The sequence below is a fragment of the Triticum aestivum genome, chromosome 5A (genome assembly GCF_018294505.1).
Source record: "Triticum aestivum cultivar Chinese Spring chromosome 5A, IWGSC CS RefSeq v2.1, whole genome shotgun sequence".
Taxonomy (NCBI): Eukaryota; Viridiplantae; Streptophyta; class Magnoliopsida; order Poales; family Poaceae; genus Triticum; species Triticum aestivum.
In genome coordinates, this window is record NC_057806.1 from 172,051,423 (window position 1) to 172,061,639 (window position 10,217).

The following is a 10,217-nucleotide window of genomic DNA, read 5'->3' on the forward strand; positions in this document are numbered from 1 at the left end:
CCAAATCTCGGATCCCCTCCTCGAAACCCTAAAAATCCCAGATCCGCCGCACCGGACGTGTCCGGCCTGCGCCGGACAACGTCCGCCGCCTCCACCGACCAACCCGGTGCCGCCACGTGGCGCCGCGCCCACATCACCGTCCCGTGCCCGTCGCGGCCCGCCGGGCCTAAGGCGGGCCCTCTCCTTCGTCGTGCCGAGCCAGCGCCCTCCCGCGCCCCGCCTCCTCCTTCCTCGTCCCCGGCGCTCCTCCCCACCGTCCAACGCGCCGGCGAGCTCCCGCCGTCCGCCCCGCACCGGCGTGCGCCTCCTCTCCGCCGGTGTCACATCGGCGACCTCGGGTCCGGCCGCCCCCCGGTCTTCTTCTTCCTCTCCGGTCGTCTCCAGCGAACAGCTCCGGCGGACCTCGTAAATCGCGCCCCGATCCCGATCTGGATCTGAGATCCAAAATTCGGTTGACTTTCTCCCTAACCCTAATTAATTTGCTCCTGTTCATCGCATCGTAACTTTGCATCCGTAACTCTGTTTTGGGCATATAGCATATCAAAATGTTCGTCTCAGAGAGCACATCATTTCATCTCATTGCATCATTTTCATTTGAGTTCATCTTGATGCCCGAAATGCTGTTAGAAGAGTGCTATTTAAGATAATTGTCAGATCTGCTGCTCCAATTAGATATTTGTCATTTTTGCCATGATTATTGTGTGCATGATATGCCCATGAGCTCTACATGTGTTTTGTTATATGTTTTGCCATCTATCCAGAGGTGCAACCCATGTATTTTTGTGATGTGTGTGGTGACTAGCACAAGCTTGCAAAGTGGAGCATTCCTTAATGCTGATTTCAGGGACTTAGCATTTCCACTAAGTCCTTGATCTGTTTATCTTAATATGCCATATGTTCATGTTGTTTCCTAGTGATCCGTGCCTCTTTTGAGGATGATCAGTAAGGATGTTTTGTTAATCTTGCAGTGCTCTATCCATCCATGTCTTTGTTTACAATTATGGAGCACCCTAACTTGAGTCAATCGAGCTCTACTTTTGTCATTTCGTGAATCTAGGCAGATTGTCTACTTGTTAGCGATTTTGCCGAGGATGTTGTAGTTGATCCGTGCATGCTATGTAATTGTTCTTGCCATGTCTAGCTTGCATTTTGTGTATTCTTGACGGGTGCATGCTTAGATTGTCATGACTTGCTCTGTAGTGAGTGCATCGAGCTCGTTAACATGCCTACTTGATATCTGTTTCAGCATGCTCCAGTTTTCACTAAGTCTGAGAACTGATTATGTTTTTGCCATGTTCACATGCTTGCAAATGTATTTTCTGATCCCTTTTGGCTCAAGGTCACCAAGGGACTTTTGTTAAGCTCTTTGAGTAGCTCCATGCCATGCTTTACTTTGCCATGTTCAGGTCCTGTAGCATAAAGTTTTCATGCTCCAAAGAGTGCTATCTGATCTGAAATTCCAGACAAGTGTTAATTTCACTAAGTCTGAAATCTGTTTACCAAATGCATTTTTGCCATGCTTGTTTGAACCTGTTAATGGATGAATTGGCCGTAGCTCAGTGCTAGACTTTTGTTAAACTTCATGAATGGATCCCTGCCATGTATTTTGTTATCATGTTTGAGTGCGTTAGCATGTTCATCTTGTTGCATTTAGATGGCTACTTGTTGTAAATCGCAGAACATGGTCATATTTGAATTGCTTGCCATTTCCAAACCGTAACTCCGATTCCGGCATTCTTTATATCGCTTTCAAGCAATTTCATCTCATCTTTCCAGTGGCACACTTGGATTTCCAAGTTGGGGCCAGGTTCATGCTTTCCTTGTCAAATCTTGCATATGCATCACATATTGCATCTCGCATAGCATACCATGTTTGCATCATATTATTTGAGCTTTGCACGTGGTTGATTGTGTCCTTGTTGCTTGTTTGTCTTGTTTGGGTAGAGCCAGGAGACGAGTTCGCTAACGAGGATCCCGTTGAGTTTGCTTTCGAGGATCCAGTCAACTCTGACAACTTTGCAGGCAAGATGATCATACCCTCGAAATCACTACTATCTTTGCTATGCTAGATGCTCGCTCTTTTGCTATGCCTATACTACGATGCCTACCACTTGCTTTCAAGCCTCCCAAATTGCCATGTCAAACCTCTAACCCACCATGTCCTAGCAAACCGTTGATTGGCTATGTTACCGCTTTGCTCAGCCCCTCTTATAGCGTTGCTAGTTGCAGGTGAAGATTGGAGACCGTTCCTTGTTCGAACATTATTTACTTGTTGGGATATCATTATATTACCTTGTTATCGTAATGCATCTATATACTTGGTAAAGGGTGGAAGGCTCGGCCTCTCGCCTAGTGTTTTGTTCCACTCTTGCCGCCCTAGTTTCCGTCATATCGGTGTTATGTTCCCGGATTTTGTGTTCCTTACGCGGTTGGCTGATAATGGGAACCCCTTGACAGTCCGCCTTGAATAAAAATCCTCCAGCAATGCCCAACCTTGGTTTTACCATTTGCCACCTAGCCTTTTTCCCTTGGGTTTCGCGGACTCAAGGGTCATATTATTTTAAACCCCCGCGCCAGTGCTCCTCTGAGCGTTGGTCCAACCTAGAGCATCGTGCGGGGCCGTCCCTTGGCAACTTGGGTTACGTTGGCTCCCGTACGCTTAGCTTATCCGGTGTGCCCTGAGAACGAGATATGTGCAGCTCCTATCGGGATTTGTCAGTGCAGCGGGTGGTGTTGCTGGACTTGTTTTACCATTGTCGGAGTTGTCTTGTAGAACCGGGATACCGAGTCTGATCGGAATGTCTCGGGAGAAGGTCTATTCCTTCATTGACCGTGAGAGCTTGTCATGGGCTAAGTTGGGACTCCCCTGCAGGGATTTGAACTTTCGAAAGCCGTGCCCACGGTTATGGGCAGATGGGAATTTGTTAATGCCCGGTTGTAGATAACTTGAACCTTAACTTAAATTAAAATGAATCAATAGTGTGAGTTACCGTGATGGTCTCTTCTCGGCGAAGTCCGGGAAGTGAACACGGTGTTGGAGTAATGCTTGCGCAGGTTGTCCTTTAGTTACTCACTCGCGCTTTGCCTCCTCTTCTCGCTCTCTTTTGCAAACAGGTTAGCCACCCTTTATGCTAGTCGCTTGTTGCAGCTCCACATACTTTTCCTTGCCTTACCTATAAGCTTAAATAGTCTTGATTGCGAGGGTGCGAGATTGCTGAGTCCCTGTGGCTCACAGATTACTTCCAAACCAGATGCAGGGCCTGATGATTCCGCTCCAGATGGCGCGCTTGAGCTCAAGTGGGAGTTCGACGAGGACTCTCAATGATACTACGTGTCTTTCCCTGATGATCGGTAGTGGTGCCCAGTTGGGGGTGATCGGGACCGTGTCGCATGTTGGGTTATCTTTTATTTTGGCGCCGTAGTCGGGCCATGAGTGTTTGAATGTTGTAATGCTATTTATGTACTTTGATTGACGTGGCGAGTGTAAGCCAACTATGTATCTCCCCTTTATTATTTATATTACATGGGATGTTGTGAAGATTGCCTAACTTGCGACATTGCTTTCAATGCGGTTATGTCTCTAAGTCGTGCCTCGACACGTGGGAGCTATAGCCGCATCGAGGGCGTTACAACCACGGCTGGGAACCCAGCTCCGGCGATGATGGAGAGGACAACGCTCACGTGACTGGCGGCGCTCAGGGTTCCCCAAGCTTCTCCGGTTCTTCTTCAGGCGGCGACTCTTCTAGCGGTTGCCGCAGTCAGCCTCCACGCCGTCGTATCTGCTTGGGAGGTGGTAGCGTGTCCGCCCGCCGTCGCGCCCCGGTGAAGCACGAGAGGGAGTCTGCCTGAGCCCCGGAGGCAGCTCGAGTCTTCCCTGCAGGCCGGTGTGAGGCGAGCTGCGCCTGATTTGTTCTTTCTTTTCCTTTTTCCTGCGTAAAAAGACAGTAGTGTGGAGCCCCGCGGGGGCGTGTTTGGGTTATTGCTGTTAATCATTGTTTTGCTTCCGTTTATCGTGCCTTCTGGCTACGTGCCCGCGCGTGGATAGTTCCCAGCCCCAGCCGTGGGGGGCGACCGACCCAGGCCCTGTGTTCGTGTCGCGGTGCCCGTGGGGCACGGACTGGAGGGGTGCTCCTGTAATGGACCCAGGTCGCGAACCCTTTGAACGACTAGGACAGGAACACTCGCGAGGGCGCTCGGCTGCCCCCCCTTGCGAGGCCTTGCATAAGAGAAATCGAGGCAGGAGAGTGAAAAGTCGAAGAACCACAAGCCAAAGACGGCAACAACTTCAATAAAACTTCGAATGAGAAGGAACAAGTCAACTACGGAAAGCAAATGAAAAGCCGCGTCCGGCACCTAATCTAGTCTTCGACGTCTTCTCACCAGCGCGGAGCTAAGTGCTACCACTGGGCATGGGAGGGAGCCCCAGGGCCTGAGGCCGGCGCTCCTGAGACTCCTGGGCGTGTACAGCCCCAACTCATTATTACGTGAGAGTGTCACAGGCGGCGAGCTTCACAGGCGTTGGCCTTCTTCACAGGCTCCGGGCCTTTTCCAAAACGCGACAGCTTCACAGGCATTCGCCTTCTTCACAGGCTCTAGGCCTTTTCCAAAACGCGATAGCTTCACAGGCATTCACCTTCTTCACAGGCTCTGGGCCTTTTCCAAAACGCGACAGCTTCACAGGCATTCGCCTTCTTCACAGGCTCTGGGCCTTTTTAGGGGTAGAAAATCCGGAGGTGCTGGATGTTCCATGCATTCTGGACCGGCACCCCCTCCTGAGTCTCCAAGCGTGCGGAGCCGGGTCTGGAAACATGAACAACTTTGAACGGGCCCTCCCACATGGGAGAGAGCTTGTGCAGCCCCTCCCTGGAGAGAACCCGCCTGAGCACGAGGTCTCCTACCTCGAGAGTTCTGGGGCGGATGTTGCGGCAGTGATATCGCCGTAGCGCTTGTTGGTACCTCGCCGCTCGCAGCGCGGCTTCTCGGCGACGTTCCTCCCCCAGCACGAGGTCCATCCCTCGCATGGCGTCCTGCTGCGCCTCGTCGAACGCCAGGACCCGCGCGGAGCGACGTCTGACCTCGTGAGGGAGGACCGCTTCGACTCCGTAGACCAGGAAGAACGGGGTCTCTCCAGTCGGCTTGGTCGCGGTTGTGCGGATGGACCACAACACGGACTGAAGCTCATTGTACCAACATCTGCCGCAGGCCTCCAGCTTCTTCTTGAACGTCCTGGTCTTGTGGCCCGTCAGGACCTCTGCATTGGCTCGCTCGGCCTGGCCGTTGCTTCGGGGGTTCGCCACCGAAGCGTAGCATATCTGCGTTCCACGGTTAGCACAGTATGTTTTGAAGAGGTTACTGGTGAACTGCGAACCGTTGTCCGTGATGATGCGGTTCGGCACCCCGAACCGGCTCACGATGCCCTTGATGAACTTGACCGCGGAACCCGCGGGAATGGTGCGGACAGCCTCTACTTCAGCCCACTTGGTGAACTTGTCCACGGCGATGTAGAGGTAGCGGTAGCCCCCTGGCGCCCAAGGAAACGGGCCCAAGATGTCCAGCCCCCAGACTGCGAATGGCCACAAAAGGGGTATAGTCTGCAGGCCTCCTGCTGGCTGATGGATCTGCTTGGCGTGGAACTGGCGGCCTCACAAGCTTTCACTAGTTCGACGGTGTCATTGAGTGCGGTGGGCCAATAAAACCCACTGCGGAACGCCTTGCCGACGAGGGTCCGTGATGATGAATGATGTCCACAGTCTCCACCGTGTATATCTTCCAGCAGTTCCTTCCCTTGCTCCCTGGAGATGCAGCGCAGGGATCCATCGTTTGGTCGCTTCCGGTAGAGCTCTCCATCCTTGATGCAGTATGCCGTGGCCTGGCGTGCCACTCGCTCCGCTTCCTCCTCCTTCTCCGGCAGGGTCCCTTGTGTTAAGTAACTCCGGAGCTTCGTGATCCAGCATCCCTCCTGAGGTTCCATCGTCAGGAGCAGGCGTGCTCCTGAGGTCGGGCCACAGGCCAGAGCTCCTGAGGCAGGTGGCTGGGGGAGCTCCTCCCGAGGCTGAGCCGTGTTTGACATTGACGGCAGGGCTGAGGGCTTGAAGAGCCGCTCCTCGAAAACGCCAGGCTCCTGAGGTAACCGCCTGGACGCCCGTTTGGCGATGTCGTCGGCCTCCTGATTGGTGCCACGGGGCACATGCTGCAACTCCAACCCCCAGAACTGCTTCTCCATCCTACGGACCTCCGCAAGGTAGGCTTCCATGTGCTCATCTTTCGGCTCGTACACCTTGTTGGAGAAATTGACAAGGAGCTGCGAATCACCCTTGATGGTGAGGCGTTTCACTACCAGGGCAGCTGCGGCCTTCAAGCCCGCTATTAAACCTTCATACTCCGCTATGTTGTTGGAGACCTTTTCACCTTGCTGGAAACAGAGCTGCACAGCGTAGTAGAGCTTGTCCTGAGTGGGCGATATAAGCACCGCCCCAGCCCCACTGCCATGCCTGGAGAACGCCCCATCGAAGTACATGACCCAGCCTTCTGGCGCCTCGCTTCCCGGGGAGAGGGACCGGTCCTCGTCGGCCTTGAGGCCTGGTGCCTCCGTCCATTCTGCCACAAAATCTGCCAACGCTGCTCCCTTGATGACTCTGGTCGTGCTGAATTTGAGCTGAAACGCTTGCAGTTCTATGTTCCACTCAGCGACCCTTCCAGCTGAGTTAGGGCTCCTGAGCACTCTCTCCAGGGGGTATGATGAGATGACCTTGATGGGGTGACCTTGAAAATAGTGCCGCAGCTTGCGCGAGGCCACCAGTAGCGCGAGGAGGAGTTTCTGAGGCATGGGGTACCGTGCCCTCGCATCTCGCAACACCGTCCTAACGAAGTACACTGGGTGCTCAACGAGGTTGGGTGCGTCAGTGCTGGCGGCTCCCTTCGGAGACCATGGCACCTCTTGAGGCGATGAGGCCTCCTGAGGCTGGCCATCTGGGAGAGGGGCCTCTTCCACCTCCGGTGCACTCCTCTGCGGCGGCTGATCCTCCTCAGCTGCGGTGGCGGTTCCTGTGGGCCTTCCTTGTTCCTGTTCTGCCTTGTCCCGGGCTGCTACAGCGGTTTTGATTCGACGCTCCTCTCTAACCGCCACCAGGGCTGCGCTGGCGGAGTAGGGAGTGGCGGCGAGGTAAAGCACCAGGGGCTCTTGAGGGCGCGGAGCCACCATGATCGGTGGGCTGGTCAGGTATCTCTTGAGATCCTGGAACGCCTTGTCAGCCTCTTCAGTCCACTCAAAGGGCCCCTTTTTCTTCATTAGCTGGAAGAAGGGCAGCGCTCGTTCCCCCAACTTGGAGATGAAGTGCCCTAGCGCGGTCACGCGCCCAGTGAGCTTCTGCATTTCTTTGAGGGTCTTTGGCGGGCTCATGTCTTCCACCGCCTTGACCTTTTTCGGGTTAGCCTCGATGCCTCAGTGGGACACGAGGAAACCCAAGAGCTTGCCCGAGGGGACTCCGAACACACACTTCTCTGGGTTGAGCCGTAGGTCCACTGCGTTGAGGCTCGCGAAGGTTTCCTCCAGGTCTTGTATCAGGGTCCTGGCCTCCCGAGACTTTACCACAATGTCATCGACGTAAGCTTCAACATTCTTCCCGAGCTGCGGGCCCAAGGTGATGTGCATCAACCGCTGAAAGGTCGCCCTGCGTTACGCAGCCCGAATGGCATGCATGTGTAGCAGTACACCCCACACGGGGTTAGGAAGGCTATCTTTTCGACGTCTTCTACCGCCATCTTGATGTGGTGATACCCGGAGAAGGCATCCAAGAAGATAGTAGGTCACATTTCGCGGTGGAATCGACGATCTGGTCGATGCGGGGGAGCGGGAACGGATCTTGCGGGCATGCTTTGTTGAGGTTGGTGAAGTCGACACACATGCGCTCCTTCCCTCCCTTCTTTGGCACAACGACAGGGTTGGCCAACCAATCCGGGTATCGGACCTCGTGAATGACCCCAGCGGCTTCTAATTTGCGGGTCTCTTGGACGATGAAGGCCTGCTTTTCTGTGGACTGCCGCCTGGCCTTTTGCTTCACAGGGCACATGTTGGGGCACACGTTGAGGTGATGCTCGATTACACTCCTAGGGATCCCTGCCAACTGGTCAGGCTCCCAAGCGAATACCTTCTTGTTTGCGCGCAGGAACCCGACCAGGGCCTCCTCCTGCTCGGGTTCGAGGTTGGCGCCTATGGTGAAAGTGGCATTGGTGGACCCGTCCTCATCGACGGGTATCTGCTCGGTTTCTACCTTGTCTTGGGTGAACAACTATTTCTTCTTGGCGGGTGCAGCCCCCTTGGGTTCGGGGGTCTCCAAGTCGGCGGGCTGTGCCGACGCCGCCGTCTTGAAGGCGAGCTTGAGCACCCGCAGCGCGTCTCCGGTGTCCCCGTGCACGGTGAGGACACCGCTGCTCCCGGGCATCTTCATGAGGTTGTACGCCGGGTGCGTCGCGGCCATGAACTGGGCCAGCGCTGGGTAGCCAAGGATGGCGTTGTAGGGGAGGCCGATGGGGGCGATGTCGAAGTCGACCAGCTCCGTGCGGAAGTTGTTGTAGGTGCCGAAGGTTACTGGGAGCCGGATCTGTCCCAAGGAGCTGGATGACCCGCCCCCAACGCCTGAGAAGGGCTGGCCGGGTTGCAGCCGTTCCAGGGGTGTGCAGAGGAGGTTGAAGGCCTTGACTGAGAGCACGCTGAGGCCCGCACCGCCATCGATGAGAGTTCTGGTGACGGCCACCTGGCAGATGGTGGGGGTGCACAGCATGGGGAGCGCACCCGAGTAGGCCGAGTTGGAGGAGTGGTCCTCCGAGCTGAAGGTCAGGCCGGCCTTGGGCGCCGCCCGGTCCGGGAGAGCCCCCTGCCGCATGGAAGCGGCGCTGACCCGGCGGATGAACGGCTTGACGTGGTGACTTGTAGGCGGCGCCTGCGAGCCGCCCAGGAGGGCCACGACGACCAGGGGTGTTGGTGTAGCACGATGGGCGGGGAAGAGGCTGCGGGGCTCTTCCTAGGAGGCCACGGAGGCTGCCGGCAGGTGGGGCAGCCATGTGCGCGGAGCGCCGGTGAGGGCCATGGGGAGCCAGTTGGCCATGACCCTATCATCACCTCCGGCTTCGAGGAGGGCCTCCTCGCTCACTAGCAAGAAGGCCAGCGGATCTGTCGCGCCACCGTAGCGCGGCGGCGTCGTTGGCTTGAACTTGTCCGGCCACCGTACCCGTTGCAGGGCTGGGGCCAGGGCTCGGAGCCCCCTGGCCCCCGTGCTGGCGCCGGCGGCCGGAGCGGGCGACGCGCTACTCATCGCGCTACTCATCGTGCACCCCTACCTGGCGAATGTCGGATTTCGGGTTCCGGCAAACCCTTGAGGTTCGAACACTGGGGTGCGCACGGAGATTTCGCCTCCTACCTACCTGCACCCCTCCACCTTGCTAAGATCTAAGCTATGGAAAGAACAACATAAGAGACACAGGGTTTATACTGGTTTGGACCACCGTTGTGGTGTAATACCCTACTCCAGTGTGTGGTGTGGTGGATTGCCTCTTGGGCTGATGATGATGAACAATACAAGGAAGAATAGCCTCGCGATGGTCTGTTCTTGGCTGGGGCGATGAACTGCTGGGAGGAGTCCAGTCACCCTTCTCTCTCTCTCTTCTCGATTGTTTATCTCCATCTCCCCCCCTTTTCATCCTATGGGTGGCTGGTGCTATTTATAGAGGCCCTGGTACTCTTCCCAAATATCGAGCGGGAAGGGAGCCAACAATGGCGGGCTAATTTGAAGGGGGACAGCTAGTACCAGTTATCCTGACAAAAGTAGTCTTTGCCTGCACAAAGCTCTGGTGGTGACGCCGTCTTGGGCTCCACGATGACCTCCGTCTTGCAGTCCTCCTGGTCTTGGTCTTGTTGCACCGAAATGGCAACCTTTTCCTGATGCCTCGGTACTCTGCGGCTGCGCTTGCCCCCTTTGCACCAAAGGGGAAAGGAGGACACTGCGCGGGCTGGCACCCGCCTGGCGCCCTTGGTCGTCATGGCTTGCGTCACGGGCACCTCGTGAGGTACCCCGCCTTGATCTCTCCGCCTCCTCGCGAGCCATCCTGATGAGGCCGTGCCTGAGGAAGCTTCACGTCGTCCGCCCCGCGAGGCTTGGCCCCTCGCGAGGGTCTTGGGTCTGTGTTGGTGAAGATGGGCCGTGCTGGGCCCCCCTTTGAGC